This window comes from Bufo gargarizans, chromosome 3 (assembly GCF_014858855.1).
Source record: "Bufo gargarizans isolate SCDJY-AF-19 chromosome 3, ASM1485885v1, whole genome shotgun sequence".
Taxonomy (NCBI): domain Eukaryota; kingdom Metazoa; phylum Chordata; class Amphibia; order Anura; family Bufonidae; genus Bufo; species Bufo gargarizans.
Window position 1 is genome coordinate 538,101,021 of NC_058082.1, and position 19,902 is coordinate 538,120,922.

At 46.4% G+C, this 19,902-nt stretch overlaps 1 protein-coding gene across 4 annotated transcripts in view; it reads left to right on the top strand.

Moving 5' to 3' along the window:
* Positions 1–19,902, top strand: part of STS (steroid sulfatase) — a 331,273-nt gene that overhangs the window by 233,499 nt on the left and 77,872 nt on the right. The gene's annotated exons all lie outside the window — the stretch shown is intronic.

Consider the following 19,902-nt stretch of genomic DNA (forward strand, 5'->3'; position numbering starts at 1 on the left):
ATTTATGACCTGTTAACCCATTCACGCCCAGTGCTCGCTGCGGCTGCCATAGCCAAAGGTGGCCGCATGCTTCTAGCAGACACCCGCGGTTAATGCCCACAACAGACAGTGATGCCGATCGTGGACATTTTACCCCTCAAATGCTGTTGTCAATCCTGACCACGGCATCTCTGCACAATGAAAACCGTGTGGTGATCGGAGGAGCCGGAGCATGTATGCAGCAGCCCTTGTCTTTATGAATGACCGGAGGCTGCTTCATAGTATTTCCTATGAAGCCATTGTCTATTAATAGGACTCCAAAGGAAAGTAGTGAAAGCATCATAGATTGGAAACTGATAATAGCAATCTAATGATTGCATGTTATAGTTCCCTATGGGATCTATAAAAAAGTGCAAAAGAAAAGTAAAAACATTTGAAATGATTCAAATCACGCCCCTTTTACCAATATTAAATTGGAAGAACTAAAAAAATACTCATCATGGGTGTCACAATGTGCAAAAAAACTACCATAGTATAAAAATATATTCCCCATAAACTGTAAATAGTAAAACGGGAAAAAAGCATCCAAATGACTGATTTCAGCATTTTTGGTCGCTTAATTTTCTACAAAAAAATTCAACAAAAAGTGATCAGTCATACACACCCCAGAGTGGTATCGATGAGAAATTCAGATCACCCCACAAAAAAAATGAGCCCCTAAATGGCTCCATACACATAATTAAAGTTATAGGAATCAAAATATGGTGATACTTTTTTTGCCAACTTTTTTTAATTATTTTTAGCACTATCAAAACGCAAGAAAAATGATATACATACTGTATAAGATATTGATGGATTCGTACTGACCTGTAGAATAAAAGTAACCAGTGTTTTTTTTTTTTCCCCAATTTCATTTCTTGCTTCCCTCTATATCATATGCAATAATAAATGGTGGTGTTGGATAGTACAAACTGTCCCACAAAAAAAAGCCCTCATATGGCTGTGAACAGAAAAATAAGTTATGGCTTTGGGAAGGCAGGGAGCACAAAACGAAAACGCAAAAAATAAATAAAAAATAGGCCTTAAGGGGTTAATGGTATAATGATTATCTAGTTAAAATGGATCTTTAAGGGTACTTTCACAACTAGCTGTTTTCTTTTCCGGCACAGGGTTCCGTCACAGGGGCTCAATACCGGAAAATAACTGAGCAGTTTTATCCCTATGCATTCTGAATGGAGAGAAATCCGTTCAGGATGTTTTCAGTTTGGTCACTGAACGGCGTTTTGGGTGGAGGAAATACCACAGCATGCTGCGGTATTCTATGTCCAAAATTCAGGATCCGATGCCAGCATGCCGAATCCGGCATTATTTACATTGAAATGTCGCATGCACAGACCAGTAAAAATGTGAAAAAAAAATAAATATAACTGATCCATTTCTCCGGAACACATCCGGAGAGACTGATCCGTTCTTGCAATGCATTTGTAAAACTGATCCGCATCCAATGAAAAATGTCTCTTAATCAGGGGACATTTTTATGCGCCTTTAACCGCCTAACGCAGATGTGCGGTCCGGAGGCGGCAGCCCTGCGCACGACGACGCATATACGCGTCATCTCGCGAGGGCCGGGATTTCCTGTGAACGCGCGCACGCTCACAGGAACGGAAGGTAAGCCAGTGGATCTCCAGCCTGCCAGCGGCAATCGCTCGCTGGCAGGCTGGAGATCCGAATTTTTTAACCCCTAACAGGTATGTTAGACGCTGTTTTGATAACAGCGTCTAATATACCTCCTACCTGGTCCTCTGGTGGTCCCTTTTGTTAGGATCGACCACCAGAGGACACAGGTAGGTCAGTAAAGTCGCACCAAACGCTACACTACACCCCCCCGTCACTTATTAACCCTTTATGAACCCCTGATCACCCATGATCACCCCATATAAACTCCCTGATCACCCCCCTGTCATTGATCACCCCCCTGTCATTGATCACCCCCCTGTCAGGCTCCGTTCAGACGTCCGTATGATTTTTACGGATCCACGGATACATGGATCGGATCCGCAAAACACATGCGGACGTCTGAATGGAGCCTTACAGTGGGGTGATCAATGACAGGCGGGTGATCACCCATATACACCCCTCTGTCATTGATCACCCCCCTGTCATTGATCACCCCCCCCTGTAAGGCTCCATTCAGACATTTTTTTGGCACAAGTTAGCGGAAATTTTTTGGTTTTTGTTTTTTCTTACCAAGTCTCATATTCCACTAACTTGTGTCAAAAAATAAAATCTCACATGGACGCATCATACCCCTCACGGAATCCAAATGCGTAAACATTTTTAGACATTTTATATTCCAGACTTCTTCTCACGCTTTAGGGCCCCTAAAAAGCCAGGGCAGTATAAATACCCCACATGTGACCCCATTTCGGAAAGAAGACACCCCAAGGTATTCCGTGAGGGGCATGGCGAGTCCATGAAAGATTGAAATTTTTGTCCTAAGTTAGCGGAAAGTGAGACTTTGTGAGAAAAAAACAAAAAAAATCAATATCCGCTAACTTATGCAAAAAAATAAAAAATTCTAGGAACTCGCCAGGCCCCTCATTGAATACCTTGGGGTGTCTTCTTTCCAAAGTGGGGTCACATGTGGGGTATTTATACTGCCCTGGCTTTTTAGGGGCCCGAAAGTGTGAGAAGAAGTCTGGGATCCAAATGTCTAAAAATGCCGCCCTAAAAGGAATTTGGGCCCCTTTGCGCAACAGGCCCCAAATATTAGGCATTCACCAGACAGAAAACATCAAGTGATGATGTGGCCGGAGGTATATTACAGTCAATGTATATCAATTTTACAGCAGGCCAGTGGCCTACAGGCCCTAAAATTATCTGTTCCAATATCGTTTTTCACTCTAACGCAGCAGAACGACAAACAAATGCTGCACTACCCAAATGCACTATATAAAAAGTATATTATTAGTAAATAACAACCCTGCCTCAATAAAAAAAATAATAACTTTGGGGGACAACTGCTATATCACTCCAGTTGAAATTATTTGTTCCAAGAGCATTTGCCCACAACTGCTGCACAATACAAATGCACTATAAAATACTTTCTATGTTAAAAGGTAAAGGTATATTGCACCCCTCAGTATGGCACACCTATACCAGTCCTTAAAAAGAACTTTTGTGGCCCTATTAGCTAGCATTTGGTGTCCCTAACACCCTGTCCCTGCTCCACAAAGCAACCTCTCCTTTAAACTGGCAAAATACAATGTAAAATGGCTGTCAGTTCGGGTTCTGTTATAGGGTTGGGGTGTGTCCATGTGCTGAAACGTCTCAATTGGCTGTCCTGCCCACCTGATGGATGTGTCATGGGTAGGGATGAGCGAACCCGAACTGTATAGTTCGGGTTCGTACCGAATTTTGGGGTGTCCGTGACACGGACCCGAACATTTTTGTAAAAGTCCGGGTTCGGTGTTCGTCGCTTTCTTGGCGCTTTTTGAAAGGCTGCAAAGCAGCCAATCAACAAGCGTCATACTACTTGCCCCAAGAGGCCATCACACCCATGCCTACTATTGGCATGGCTGTGATTGGCCAGTGTAGCATGTGACCCAGCCTCTATTTAAGCTGGAGTCACGTAGCGCCGCACGTCACTCTGCTCTGATTAGCGTAGGGAGAGGATGCAGCTGCTGTTAGGCGAGATTAGGCACTAGACAGGGATTTACTCACCAAAAACACTTAATGAAGTGACCCGATCTACAGCTGTGAATCATTCATCTTCTGCTATTCAATTGCTCACTGTTTTTAGGCTGCCCAGAGCGTTTTTCAGTCACTTTTTTCTGGGGTGATCGGCGGCCATTTTGTCTTGTGGTGCGCCAGCACAAGCTGCCAGCAAGTCCATTTAACCATCAATAGTGTGTTTTTTTTTTTTTTTTTTTTTTTTTTTTTTTTTTTTTTTTTGTTGCTATATCCTACATCAGGGGCTTGGCTGTGCTTGCTATTTTGAGGGGTGAAATACAATTGTCAAAATAGCAGTACCCTAAATCTGGTGTTTCAGCTGTGGCTAGCCAATTGTAATACTGTCTGCTGTCTGGCAAAGGATATATTTTTGTTCTGGGTTGAAATACAATTCCCAACTTAGCAATTCCCTAAATCAGTGATTTCTGCTGTATCAGGCCAAGTTTAAATCGATCCATAAAAGGGTATATTAGATTGAAGGTGCTTATAGGGTCATCCTCAATAACTTCACACGCTACCGTGCCTTTCCAAGTCTAATTCTGTCCGTAAACTTATACCTGTCATCCAGGGCCTAAATACTAGGCCTACAATTTATATTCAGCTAAATCTGTCGTTACTGCTGTGCCTGTATTAGTGTAATACGGTACCTAAATAGATAGCCAGATAGTGTTAGGTGTCTGTAAAAAAAAAAAAAAAAAAAAAGCCTGAATTTGAATTCAATACATTGGGCCAAATTATATTTTTTCTTATTGTGGTGAACAGTAACAATGAGGAAAACATCTAGTAAGAGACGCGGCTGCGGACATGGTTGTGGTGGTGTTAGTGGACCCTCTGGTGCTGGGAGAGGACGTGGCCGTTCTGCCACAGCCACATGTTGTAGTGAACCAACTACCTCGGGTCCCAGTAGCCACCAGAATTTACAGCGATATTTGGTGGGGCCCAGTGCCGTTCTAAGGACGGTAAGGCCTGAGCAGGTACAGGCATTAGTCAATTGGGTGGCCGACAGTGGATCCAGCACGTTCACATTATCTCCCACCCAGTCTTCTGCAGAAAGCGCACAGATGATGCCAGAAAACCAAGCCCATCAGTCTGTCACATCACCCCCATGCATATCAGGGAAACTGTCTGAGCCTCAAGTTATGCAGCAGTCTCTTATGCTGTTTGAAGACTCCGCTGGCAGGGTTTCCCAAGGGCATCCACCTAGCCCTTCCCCAGCGGTGGAAGACATAGAATGCACTGACGCACAACCACTTATGTTTCCTGATGATGAGGACATGGGAATACCACCTCAGCACGTCTCTGATGATGACGAAACACAGGTGCCAACTGTTACGTCTTTCTGCAGTGTGCAGACTAAACTGGAGGTCAGGGAGGAAGACTGGGTGGAAGGCGATGCAGGGGACGATGAGGTCCTAGACACCACATGGAATGAAGGTCGTGCCACTGACTTTCAGAGTTCGGAGGAAGAGGCAGTGGTGAGACCGAGCCAACAGCATAGCAAAAGAGGGAGCAGTGGGCAAAAGCAGAACACCCGCCGCCAAAAGACTCCGCCTGCTACTGACCGCTGCTATCTGGGACCGAGCACCCCAAAGGTAGCTTCAAGGAGTTCCCTGGCATTGCACTTCTTGAAACAATGTGCTGACGACAAGACCTGAGTGGTTTGCACGCTGTGCCATCAGAGCCTGAAGCGAGGCATTAACGTTCTGAACCTTAGCACAACCTGTATGACCATGCACCTGCATGCAAAGCATGAACTGCAGTGGAGTAAACACCTTAAAAACAAGGAACTCACTCAGGCTCCCCCTGCTACCTCTTCTGCTGCTGCCGCCGCCTCTGCCTCTTCCGCCGCCTCTGCCTCTTCTGCCGCCGCCGCCTCGGCCTCTTCTGCCGCCTCGGCCTCTTCTGCCGCCTCGGCCTCTTCTGCCGCCTCGGCCTCTTCTGCCGCCTCGGCCTCTTCCTCCGCCTCTGGAGGAACGTTGGCACCTGCCGCCCAGCAAACAGGGGATGTACCACCAGCTCCGTCACCAAGCATCTCAACCATGTCACACGGCAGCGTTCAGCTCTCCATCTCACAAACATTTGAGAGAAAGCGTAAATTCCCACCTAGCCACCCTCGATCCCTGGCCCTGAATGTCAGCATTTCTAGACTACTGGCCTATGAAATGCTGTCATTCAGGCTGGTGGACACAGGCAGCTTCAAACAGCTCATGTGGCTTGCTGTCCCACAGTATGTTGTTCCCAGCCGCCACTACTTCTCCAAGAGAGCCGTGCCTTCCCTGCACAACCAAGTATCCGATAAAATCAAGTGTGCACTGTGCAACGCCATCTGTGGCAAGGTTTACTTAACCACAGATACGTGGACCAGTAAGCACAGCCAGGGACGCTAGATCTCCCTAACTGCACACTGGGTAAATGTAGTGGCGGCTGGGCCCCAGGCAGAGAGCTGTTTATCGCACGTCCTTCCGCCGCCAAGGATCGCAGGGCAACATTCTTTGCCTCCTGTTGCCGCCTCCTCCTACTCGGCTTCCTCCTCCTCTTCTTCCACCTGCTCATCCTGTCAGCCATACACCTTCACCACCAACGTCAGCAGGCCATTCTGAAACTCATATGTTTGGGGGACAGGCCCCACTCCGCACAGGAGTTGTGGCGGGGTATAGAACAGACCGACAAGTAGTTGCTGCCGGTGAGCCTCAAGCCTGGCCTGGTGGTGTGCGATAATGGGCAAAATCTCGTTGCAGCTCTGGGACTAGCCGTTTTGACGCACATCCCTTGCCTGGCGCATGTGCTGAATTTGGTGGTGCAGAAGTTCATTCACAACTACCCCGACATGTTAGAGCTGCTGCATAAAGTGCGGGCCGTCTGTTCGCGCTTCCGGCGTTCACATCCTGCCGCTGCTCGCCTGTCTGCGCTACAGCGTAACTTCGGCCTTCCCGCTCACCGCCTCATATGCAACGTGCCCACCAGGTGGAACTCCACCTTGCACATGCTGGACAGACTGTGCGAGCAGCAGCAGGCCATAGTGGAGTTTCAGCTGCAGCACGCACGGGTCAGTCGCACTGCGGAACAGCACCACTTCACCACCAATGACTGGGCCTCCATGCGAGACCTGTGTGCCGTGTTGCGCTGTTTCGAGTACTCCACCAACATGGCCAGTGGCGATGACGCAGTTATCATCCCTTCCCTGTACAACTAAGTAAGGGACAAAATCAGGTGTGCACTGTGCAATGCCATCTGTGGCAAGGTGCACCTGACTATGGATACTTGCACCAGTAAGCCCGGTCAGGGCTGTTCTATCTCCATAACAGCACAGTGGGTAAATGCAGTGGCGGCTGGGTCTGAGGCGGATAGCAGTTTAGAGAATGTCCTTCCACCACCGAGGATTGCATAGCGCTTCAGTTTGCCTCCTGTTGCTTCCTACTCCTACTTCCTCATCCTCTACCAGCTCCTCATCCGGTCAGCATAACACCTTCACCACCAACTTCAGCACAGCCAGAGGTGAACGACAGCAGGCAGTTTTAAAACTTATCTGTTTGTGGGACAAACCCCACACCGCGCAGGAGCTGTGGACAGGCCTTGAACAACAGACCGATGAGTGGTTTGTGCCAGTCAGCCTGAAGCCCGGCCTGGTGGTGTGTGATACTGGGCGAAATCTTGTAGCAGCTCTGGCACTAGCCGGTTTGACGCACATCCCTTGCCTGGTGCATGTGCTGAATTTGGTAGTGCAGAGATTCCTTAAAAATTACCCCGATATGTCAGAGCTGCTGCATGAAGTGCGTGCCGTCTGTGCGCGCTTATGGAGTTCTCACCCTGTGGCTGCTCGCCTGTCAGCGCTGCAGCGTAACTTTGGCTTTCCTGCTCACCACCTCACATGCCCACAAGATGGAACTCCACCTTGCACATACTGGCCAGCCTGTGTGAGCAGCAGCAGGCGATAGTGGAGTTTCAGCTGCAGCATGCACGGGTGAGTCGCTCGGCGGAACAGCACCACTTCACCACCAATGACTGGGCCTCCATGCGAGACCTGTGTTCCTTGTTGCGCAGTTTTGAGTACTCCACCAACATGGCCAGTGCCGATAACTCAGTTTTCAGCGTTACTATCCCACTTCTATGCCTCCTTGAAAAAACGCTCCTCGCGATGATGGAAGAGAATGTGGCACAGGAGGAGGAAGAGGGATCATTTTGTAGGGTTTCCGGCCAGTCATTCGCAAGTGGCTCAGAGGGTGGGTTCCTGCACCCACAAACCCAAGGTACACAATTGTCCAGCCAGGGCACAGTTCTGGAGGATGACTAGGAGGAGGATCCATGTTCACAGCAGGGTGGCACCCAAACCAGCTTATGGCCAGCACTGGTGCGTGGCTGGGGGGATACAGAGGACAGCTTTTCGTTGCCTCTGGGCAGCCTGGCATACACAAGTGATTACATGCTGCAGTGTCTCTGCAAAGACCGCAGAGTTGCCCACATTCTAACTTGTGCTGATTACTTGGTGGCCACACTGCTGGATCCCTGTTACAAGGACAACGTACCGTCATTTAATTCCGTCATTGGAGAGTGAAAGTAAGATGCGTTAGTACAAGCGCACGCTGGTAGAAGTGTTGCTGGTGGCATTTCCACCTCACAGCGGGGGCACAGTGGAAGCACAAGGCAAAGGCAGAGTACGAGGAAGAGGTTGCCAACGCAGCTGGGGCACCGCCAGCACCTTAGAAGGCATGGTTAGCATGGCCGAAATGTGGAAAAGCTTTGTCAGCACTCAACAACCAGCACCATCAGCTGATATGTAACGTCTTAGCAGGAGGCAGCATTTCACCAACCTGGTGGAGCAGTATGTGTGCATCTGCCTACACTTACTGAATGACTGGTCTGCCTTCAACTTCTGGGTCTCCAAATTGGGCACATGGCCTGAGATTGCCCTTTTTGCCTAGGAGGTGCTGGCCTGCTCTGCAGCCAGTGTATTATCTGAACGTGTGTTTAGCATGACTGGAGGGGATTATCACAGGTTATATTTCCCAAGGTTTTGGGGTGTACCCTGATTTTAAAAAACAATAAATATAAAAGCAAAACAGTGTAGGCTACCTCCTCCTCAACCTCCTACTCCATATGGACCTCGTCCTCCTAGATCAAGATTATTATTTATACGTATTTTATGTCATTTAAAGTCTTTTCCCTATCCACATTTTGTTTGCACAGCACTTGCCATGATTTGCAGCCCTCTAGCTCTTTCCATGATATTTTTGCAGCCATTTTAGTGCTCAAAAGTTCCGGTCCCCATTGACTTCAATGGGGTTCGGGGTCAAGTTCGGGTCCTGAACTGAAACTTTTTTTTTCTCAAGAACGGATGAACCCGTCAAACACTAACATCCAGGTGTCCGCTCAGCTCTAGTTACAATACAGAAGTATTGTGATGCACTGTAAAGGCGATCATACCCCCAAAAGTTGAAGTCCAAGAGTAAGACAAAAAATAAAATGAAAAAAGCTAGTTTTTACAAAAATTGTTTCAAGTAAAAAAAAATCCCCAAATAAAGTAAAAAATGAATAAAAAAAAATTACATATTAGGTATGACATTCTGGGTATCGCTGCACCTGCATCGACCGGCTCTATAAAAAAAAAACACGTGACCTAACCCCTCAGGTGATCGTCAAAAAAAATAAAAAAATAAACTGCTTAAAAAAAATAAAATGGCACCTTACCTCACTAAAAGTGCAACACCAAGTGATATAAAAGGCGTATGTCCCCCCCCCCCCCCAAATAGTACCAATCTAACCAGAGCCGCTACCTAAGACTATCGCTATTAAAAAAAATGGCCCTCAGACTATGGAGACACTAAAACATGATTTTCAATTTTTTGGTTAAAACAAATGCTGCTATTGTGTAAAACGTAAAGAAATAAAAAAAAGTGTACAAATTGGGAATTGCCATGTTGGTAAAAACCTGCTCTATAAAAATTTCAAAATTTCACATGAACTAACCACTCAGGTGAATGCCGCTTTTTTTTGTCAACTTGCATAGCGAAAAAAGTGCAACGCCAAGCGATCAAGTCATTTGCACCCTAAAATAGTACCAATTAAACAATCTTGTACTGAAAAAAAAATGGCCCCTACATAAGACAGTCTCCCCCCCCACCCCTCCTCCCCCTCAAAAAATAGAGTAAAAAATATGGCTTTCAGGATATGGAGACAATTATTTATCAAAAATCTTTATGTAAAACTAAAACCAACAACCCAAAAAAGTCATATTTGTTATTGTTGTGTCCATAACTATCTGCTCTCTAAAAATACCACATAATCTAGCCTGCCAGATGAACATAGTAAATAAAAAAATATATAGAACAACCAAAAATGTACCCTAAAATAGTACCAACAAAACTGCCACCATATCCTGTAGTTTGCAAAATGGGGTCTTTTTTTGGGCATTTCTAGTCTAGAGGTGCATCGGGGGTCTTCAAATGTGACATGGCAGCTTATTATCCCAGTGAAATCTTCCTTTCAAAAACCATATGGTCTTCCTTTTCCTTCTATGCCCTGCTGTTTGACCGTACAGCAGTTTATGACCACATATTGGGTGTTTCTATAAACTACAGAATCGGGGTAATACAGTGTTTTGTTTGGCCGTTAACCCTTGCTTTGTTAGCAGAACAAATGCATTAAAATGGAAAATCTGCCAAAAAAGTGAAATTTTGAAATTTCAGCTACATATTCTTTTAATTCTTGTGGAACACCTAAAGGATTAAAGGGAACCTGTCACTGGGATTTTGTGTATAGAGCTGACTACATGGGTTGCTAGATGGCCGCTAGCACATCTGCAATACCCAGTTCCCATAGCTGTGTGCTTTTTATTAAGTAAAAAAAAAAAAAAAAAAAAGATACATATGCAAATTAACCTGAGATGAGTCCTGTCTCTGACTCATCTCAGGGACGGGACTTATCTCATGTTAATTTGCATATTTATCAAATCTTTTTTTACACAATAAAAGCACACAGAGCTATGGGAACGGTGTATTGCAGATGTGGTAGCGGCCATCTAGCAACCCATGTCCTCGGCTCTATACACAAAATCCCAGTGACAGGTTCCCTTTAACCACTTCCTATCTGGGCCATTTGCCCCCTTCCCGACCAGGCCAAAATTTGCTAATCTGACAATAAGAATAATGGTAATAATAACTTTGGAACGCCTTTACTTATCAAAGTCATTCAGAGATTTTCTCGTGACTAGGGATGAGCGAACTCGAACTGTATAGTAAGGGTTCGTACCGAATTTTGGGGTGTCCGTGACACGGACCCGAACCCGGACATTTTCGTAAAAGTTCGGGTTCGGTGTTCGTCGCTTTCTTGGCGCTTTTGTGACGCTTTCTTGGCGCTTTTTGAAAGGCTGCAAAGCAGCCAATCAACAAGCGTCATACTACTTGCCCCAAGAGGCCGTCACAGCCATGCCTACTATTGGCATGGCTGTGATTGGCCAGACCACCATGTGACCCTAGCCTCTATTTAAGCTGGAGTCACATAGCGCCGCCCGTCACTCTGCTCTGATTAGCGTAGGGAGAGGTTGCTGATGCTACAGTAGGGCGAGATTAGGCAGATTAACTCCTCCAAAGGACTTCACTTGATTAATCGATCGATCTGCAGCTGTGCATCATTGAGCTGCTGAAATTCAAATGATCACTTACTGTTTTTAGGCTGCCCAGACCGTTTGTCAGTCACTTTTTTCTGGGGTGATCGGCGGCCATTTTGTGTCTTGTGCGGTGCTGCGACCAAGTGCATCCAAGCTGCGACCAAGTGCATTTAACCCTCAATGGTGTGGTTGTTTTTTGGCTAAAGCCTACATCAGGGTGAAGCTGTCACACCAAGTGCATTTAACCAGCAATAGTCTGTTCATTTTTTGGCCATATACTACATCAGGGGCAAGCTGCGCCCGTCACCAAGTGCATTTAACCAGCAATAGTGTGGTTATTTTTTGGCCATATCCCAGTCTAATTCTGTCACTAAATCCATACCGGTCACCCAGCGCCTAAATACTAGGCCTCAAATTTATATCCCGCTAAATCTCTCGTTACCGCTGTCCTGTTGTGGCTGGGAAAGTTATTTAGTGTCCGTCAAAGCACATTTTTTGTTCTGGGTTGAAATACAATTCCCAATTTAGCAATTTCATAATTTAGTGGTTTCTGCTATATCAGAGCTATTTGAAATCTATCCCTAAAAGGGTATATAATATTCAAGGTGCACATAGGGTCATTCAGAATAACTTCACACACACGCTTCTGTGCATTTCCAAGTCTAATTCTGTCACTAAATCCATACCGGTCACCCAGCGCCTAAATACTAGGCCTCAAATTTATATCCCGCTGAATTTGAATACAATACATTGGGCCAAATAATATATTTGTTGTTGTGGTGAACCATAACCATGAGAAAAACATCTAGTAAGGGACGCGGACGTGGACATGGTCGTGGTGGTGTTAGTGGACCCTCTGGTGCTGGGAGAGGACGTGGCCGTTCTGCCACATCCACACGTCCTAGTGTACCAACTACCTCAGGTCCCAGTAGCCGCCAGAATTTACAGCGATATATGGTGGGGCCCAATGCCGTTCTAAGGATGGTAAGGCCTGAGCAGGTACAGGCATTAGTCAATTGGGTGGCCGACAGTGGATCCAGCACGTTCACATTATCTCCCACTCAATCTTCTGCTGAAAGCGCACAGATGGCGCCTGAAAACCAACCCCATCAGTCTGTCACATCACCCCCATGCATACCAGGGAAACTGTCTCAGCCTCAAGTTATGCAGCAGTCTCTTATGCTGTTTGAAGACTCCGCTGGCAGGGTTTCCCAAGGGCATCCACCTAGCCCTTCCCCAGCGGTGAAAGACATAGAATGCACTGACGCACAACCACTTATGTTTCCTGATGATGACATGGGAATACCACCTCAGCATGTCTCTGATGATGACGAAACACAGGTGCCAACTGCTGCGTCTTTCTGCAGTGTGCAGACTGAACAGGAGGTCAGGGATCAAGACTGGGTGGAAGACGATGCAGGGGACGATGAGGTCCTAGACCCCACATGGAATGAAGGTCGTGCCACTGACTTTCACAGTTCGGAGGAAGAGGCAGTGGTGAGACCGAGCCAACAGCGTAGCAAAAGAGGGAGCAGTGGGCAAAAGCAGAACACCCGCCGCCAAGAGACTCCGCCTGCTACTGACCGCCGCCATCTGGGACCGAGCACCCCAAAGGCAGCTTCAAGGAGTTCCCTGGCATGGCACTTCTTCAAACAATGTGCTGACTACAAGACCTGATGTGGTTTGCACGCTGTGCCATCAGAGCCTGAAGCGAGGCATTAACGTTCTGAACCGTAGCACAACCTGCATGACCAGGCACCTGCATGCAAAGCATGAACTGCAGTGGAGTAAACACCTTAAAACCAAGGAAGTCACTCAGGCTCCCCCTGCTACCTCTTCTGCTGCTGCCGCCTCGGCCTCTTCCTCCGCCTCTGGAGGAACGTTGGCACCTGCCGCCCAGCAAACAGGGGATGTACCACCAACACCACCACCACCACCTCCGTCACCAAGCGTCTCAACCATGTCACACGGCAGCGTTCAGCTCTCCATCTCACAAACATTTGAGAGAAAGCGTAAATTCCCACCTAGCCACCCTCGATCCCTGGCCCTGAATGCCAGCATTTCTAAACTACTGGCCTATGAAATGCTGTCATTTAGGCTGGTGGACACAGACAGCTTCAAACAGCTCATGTCGCTTGCTGTCCCACAGTATGTTGTTCCCAGCCGCCACTACTTCTCCAAGAGAGCCGTGCCTTCCCTGCACAACCAAGTATCCGATAAAATCAAGTGTGCACTGCGCAACGCCATCTGTAGCAAGGTCCACCTAACCACAGATACGTGGACCAGTAAGCACGGCCAGGGACGCTATATCTCCCTAACTGCACACTGGGTAAATGTAGTGGCAGCTGGGCCCCAGGCGGAGAGCTGTTTGGCGCACGTCCTTCCGCCGCCAAGGATCGCAGGGCAACATTCTTTGCCTCCTGTTGCCACCTCCTCCTTCTCGGCTTCCTCCTCCTCTTCTTCCACCTGCTCATCCAGTCAGCCACACACCTTCACTACCAACTTCAGCACAGCCCCGGGTAAACGTCAGCAGGCCATTCTGAAACTCATATGTTTGGGGAAAAGGTCCCACACCGCACAGGAGTTGTGGCGGGGTATAGAACAACAGACCGACGAGTGGTTGCTGCCGGTGATCCTCAAGCCCGGCCTGGTGGTGTGTGATAATGGGCGAAATCTCGTTGCAGCTCTGGGACTAGCCAATTTGACGCACATCCCTTGCTTGGCGCATGTGCTGAATTTGGTGGTGCAGAAGTTCATACACAACTACCCAGACATGTCAGAGCTGCCGCATAAAGTGCGGGCCGTCTGTTCGCGCTTCCGGCGTTCACATCCTGCTGCTGCTCGCCTGTCTGCGCTACAGCGTAACTTCGGCCTTCCTGCTCACCGCCTCATATGCGACGTGCCCACCAGGTGGAACTCCACCTTGCACATGCTGGACAGACTGTGCGAGCAGCAGCAGGCCATAGTGGAGTTTCAGCTGCAGCACGCACGGGTCAGTCGCACTACAGAACAGCACCACTTCACCACCAATGACTGGGCCTCCATGCGAGACCTGTGTGCCCTGTTGCGAGTACTCCACCAACATGGCCTGTGACGATGACGCCGTTATCAGCGTTACAATACCACTTCTATGTCTCCTTGAGAAAACACTTAGGGCGATGATGGAAGAGGAGGTGGCCCAGGAGGAGGAGGAGGAGGAGGAGGAGGAGGAGGAAGAGGGGTCATTTTTAGCACTTTCAGGCCAGTCTCTTCGAAGTGACTCAGAGGGAGGTTTTTGGCAACAGCAGAGGCCAGGTACAAATGTGGCCAGCCAGGGCCCACTACTGGAGGACGAGGAGGACAAGGATGAGGATGAGGAGGAAGCATGGTCACAGCGGGGTGGCACCCAACGCAGCTCGGGTCCATCACTGGTGCGTGGCTGGGGGGAAAGGCAGGACGATGACGATACGCCTCCCACAGAGGACAGCTTGTCCTTACCCCTGGGCAGCCTGGCACACATGAGCGACTACATGCTGCAGTGCCTGCGCAACGACAGCAGAGTTGCCCACATTTTAACCTGTGCGGACTACTGGGTTGCCACCCTGCTGGATCCACGCTACAAAGACAATGTGCCCACCTTACTGGAGCGTGATAGGAAGATGCGCGAGTACAAGCGCACGTTGGTAGACGCGCTACTGAGAGCATTCCCAAATGTCACAGGGGAACAAGTGGAAGCCCAAGGCCAAGGCAGAGGAGGCGCAAGAGGTCGCCAAGGCAGCTGTGTCAATGCCAGCTCCTCTGAGGGCAGGGTTAGCATGGCAGAGATGTGGAAAACTTTTGTCAACACTCCACAGCTAACTGCACCACCACCTGATACGCAACGTGTTAGCAGGAGGCAACATTTCACTAACATGGTGGAACAGTACGTGTGCACACCCCTCCACGTACTGACTGATGGTTCGGCCCCATTCAACTTCTGGGTCTCTAAATTGTCCTCGTGGCCAGAGCTAGCCTTTTATGCCTTGGAGGTGCTGGCCTGCCCGGCGGCCAGCGTTTTGTCTGAACGTGTATTCAGCACGGCAGGGGGCGTCATTACAGACAAACGCAGCCGCCTGTCTACAGCCAATGTGGACAAGCTGACGTTCATAAAAATGAACCAGGCATGGATCCCACAGGATTTGTCCGTCCCTTGTCCAGATTAGACATTAACTACCTCCCCTTAACCATATATTATTGGACTCCAGGGCACTTCCTCATTCAATCCTATTTTTATTTTCATTTTACCATTATATTGCGAGGCTACCCAAAGTTGAATGAACCTCTCCTCTGTCTGGGTGCCGGGGCCTAAATATATGCCAATGGACTGTTCCAATGTTGGGTGACGTGAAGCCTGATTCTCTGCTATGACATGCAGACTGATTCTCTGCTGACATGAAGCCAGATTGTCTGTTACGGGACCTCTCTCCTCTGCCTGGGTGCTGGGCCTAAATATATGCCAATGGACTGTTGCAGTGGTGGCTGACTTGAAGCCTCATTCTCTGCTATGACATGCAGACTAATTCTCTGCTGACATGAAGCCAGATTCTCTGTTACGGGACCTCTCTCCTCTGCCTGGGTGCCGGGGCCTAAATATCTGAGAATGGACTGTTCCAGTGGTGGGTGACGGGAAGCCAGATTCTCTGCTATGGGACCTCTCTCAAATTGATTTTGGTTAATTTTTATTTATTTTTTATTTTAATTCATTTCCATATCCACATTTGTTTGCAGGGGATTTACCTACATGTTGCTGCCTTTTGCAGCCCTCTAGCCCTTTCCTGGGCTGTTTTACAGCCTTTTTAGTGCCGAAAAGTTTGGGTCCCCATTGACTTCAATGGGGTTCGGGTTCGGGACGAAGTTCGGATCGGGTTCGGATCCCGAACCCGAACATTTTCGGGAAGTTCGGCCGAACTTCTCGAACCCGAACATCCAGGTGTTCGCTCAACTCTAGTTATGAACTGCTGTATGGGCACACGGCAGGGCGCAGAAGAAAAGTTACTCCACATGGTTATTAGATGCCATGTCCCATTTAAAGCCTCCCTGATGAACCCTTACAGTAGAAACTCCCAAGAAGTGACCCCATTTTGGTAACTAGGGGATAAGGTGCCAGTTTTATTGGTACTATCTTTTTGGGTACTTATGATTTTTTTTAAATCATTAATTTTCACCTGAAGAGTTTGGTCAAGTGACATTTTTATAGAGCAGATCGTTACAGATGTGGCGATGCCTAATATGTATACTTTTTTTTTTTCTTTAAGTTTTACACAAGAATAGCATTTTTGAAACAAAAAAAAGATTGTTTTAATGTGTCCATGTTCTGAGCTATAGATTTTTTATTTATTTTTTTTTATAAATTTTCTTATGTAGGGGCTAATTTTTTGCGGGATGAGGTGACCTTTTTATTGGTACCATTTTGTGGGACATAGTGTTGCACTTTTTGTGATGTAAGGTAATTTTTATTTTTTTTAACACCATTTTTTTTTTTTACACTTTTCGTCCCCCATAAGGTCATAAAAAACCTCTGGTCGACATTTACAAAATGTTTTATTTTTTTATTTTATGTGCCTCAGAGCAGGGCTGATCGAGGTCTCTGAAAGACCTCACACAGCTCCTGCCCTCTCCCGGCCCCGGCGATCACATGACCGCCGGGCAGGAACAGGAAGCGCATAGCACTTCCTGCTCTGTATGCAGAGTGCTCTGGAAGGCAGGGACACCTGGGCACTGTCCTTGCCTTCTCTAAGGGTTGCCCTGCTGTCACTGACAGCGGGCAACCCGATCAGCAGCTGCACAATTAGCGTGCAGCTGCAGTTTCTGAATAGACGTATAGGAACTTCCATTCAGAAATATAGAGCTGCCTCTTGGACGTTTTTAGTCTATGGGCGGACAGGAGGTGGTTAAGAGTTTTTAAAATCCTTTTTTAATAGGAGGGGTGTATTTTCTAAAATGGGGCCATTTTATCAGTAGTTTCTATTATGTAAGCCCCACAAAGTGACTTCAGACCTGAACTGGTCCTTAAAAAGTGGGTTTGGGAAATTTTCAAAAAAAAATAATCAAATTTGCTTCTAAACTTCTAAGCCTCCTAACGTCCCCAAAAAAAAAAAAAATATACTAAATTATCCAGACAACTATTTTAGGAGGTCTTGAAATGTATTGATGTATCCATCCAGAATTTACTGTTTGTATGCCTTCAATGTTTGGTTTATTGTATGACTTACTACGGTTATTACTCACTAGAGGCATTGGTAATCTGTTGCTTTAGAGCAGGGATGCCCGACCTGCGGCCCTTAAGCTTTTGCAAAACTACAACTCCCAGCATGCCCGGACAGTTTACAGCTATCGGCTTACAGCAGGGCATGATGGGAGTTGTAGTTTTAAAACAGCTGGAGGGCTGCAGGTTAAGCATCCCTGCTTTATAGAAACGATGGAAGAAATTGCTGAATTTTAAGTAGCCTGTGACAAATCCCAATCAAAGTGAAAAAAACTCATTATCCCATGTTACTACATTTTCATTAATATTTGAATTAATACAAACCAAGGTTCCTTAAATTATTTGAATAAACTATTGTCATCTTGTGACTCTCCATTCATTTTACACATTGAGAATTTTCATGTTGCATTAGCAAAGTGTTTAAAATTTATGATTAAATATTTCCTTTTAACTCAAATTGTTCAACTGCGAAACATTTAATTATTTTTTCTAATTTTAGTCATTAATAAGGATATTTAAATTAAAATGAATAAAATAACACAAAGTAATTTGCTAACATGAAATGGCGAATAAACAGATTTAATTTTCACCATTATTTTTAGATTTTTAAAAGGATCTGTTCATTTTGTAATTTTTTATATTTTTGATAGTTAACTTATTGTGTTTAATATTATGTTTTTGTTTTAAGGCAGTTGACTGTTACAAATGTGCAGAAAGTGCGCTACTCTTTGAGCATTGTTCCACAAGATTCTAAGATATTAACAGTTTAAGTATTACTTAACATAATGGTACCTATTAAATTTTTGTATGCATAGTGATGCCTCTTAGGCCGAATGCACACGGCCGCTGTTCACTGCCGTGAGCGGTCCGTGGAACCGTGGCCTGGATTCCTGCTGAGTGCAGGAGCGCACGGCGTCATGGGTTGCTATGACGCCGTGCGCTCCCTGCTGCCGCCACAGTTCAGTAATACACTGGTATGATCTATACCAGTGTATTACTGTATTGTGGCGGCAGCAGGGAGCGCACGGCAGGAATCCAGGCCGCGGTTCCACGGACCGCTCACGGCTGTGAACAACGGCCGTGTGCATTCAGCCTTATTCATGTATTTAACTTGCTGTATTGTGGCAGTATGAACAAAAAAATAACCCTGAGTCTTAGGCTCCATTCAGACGTCCGCATCTGTTCCGCAATATCAGGAACGGGTGCTGACCCATTCGTTCTCAATGGGGCAGAACAGGATTCGGAGAGCACACTATGTGCTCTCCGCATCTGCATTTCCGAAGCGTGGCCCCGAACTTCCGGGCCGAGGCTCCGCAAAAAAAAGAACCTGTCCTATTCTCTGCAATTTGCGCATCAGCAGTACACCACAGAAAAGTGAATGGACCCTTAGATTAATACTGCACATAGGAACTAATGTGTTTATAGTACAGGGTTGGTCAGATTTACTGTAGGCACTATACACAGAAGTAAATGGAGTAATCAAATACCCCAGTTAAAGGGGCTTCCCCATGAGAGTAATTTATTCCCTATCCAGATTATAGGGGATAAGTCATTGATGTACAAGAGTCTAACCGCTGGGGCCACCGCTGATCACAGGAACGAGGGACTATGTTCTGAATCTTGAATGGAGAAGTACACATGTATACTGTCCATTTAACTCATTTGTACTTGAGATCTCTGGCAGCCCCATAAGGTTGAATGGAGCATCTGACACGCATCCATGTCTGACACTCTATTCAAACTGAGGAAAGATGGAACCTAGATGTCAGAACCCCACCAATCCAACCAACCCCTTTTACTTCAGTCAAATACATGCTTGTTCTATGGAACAGCCTCTTTTCTCACTTATTTGTTTTTATTTTTTTACTCCAGTATGAGACATGGATGATTTTGTATGTGCATTCCTAGGGAAAGTTTGCATATGTAACAAAACTTTCCTATAAGCACCATTATTGGTTTTCATGGTCCAAAAAATCTGGTTCTGTTTCCACCACAATAACACTATTTTAGTTATACCTCATTCCTGCTGTGGGAGATCTAATTCCCAGTAGAAGAATGGATCAGCTCAACAAAGCTTGGGAAATGTGGATGAAAATGTATAGTTTCTCTCCCTAATAGGTTAGTCTGTTATCCAAAGAGTAATGTAAAATATAGTACATGACAATGTCTTTCTAACAAAGCTAGAACCAGCACTAAAGCTATATGTGGCATCATGAAACTGCATTATTTTGAAAAGTTTATTATTTTTGTGTCTTGTGATAATTTTAGGGTTATTTCCCACCCCCAGTATTTCCCTTTAAGCATGTGTAGACAGTATGTTGCATTGTGTGGAATGCAGCCAATGTTTCTACTTGAAACTAAGCAA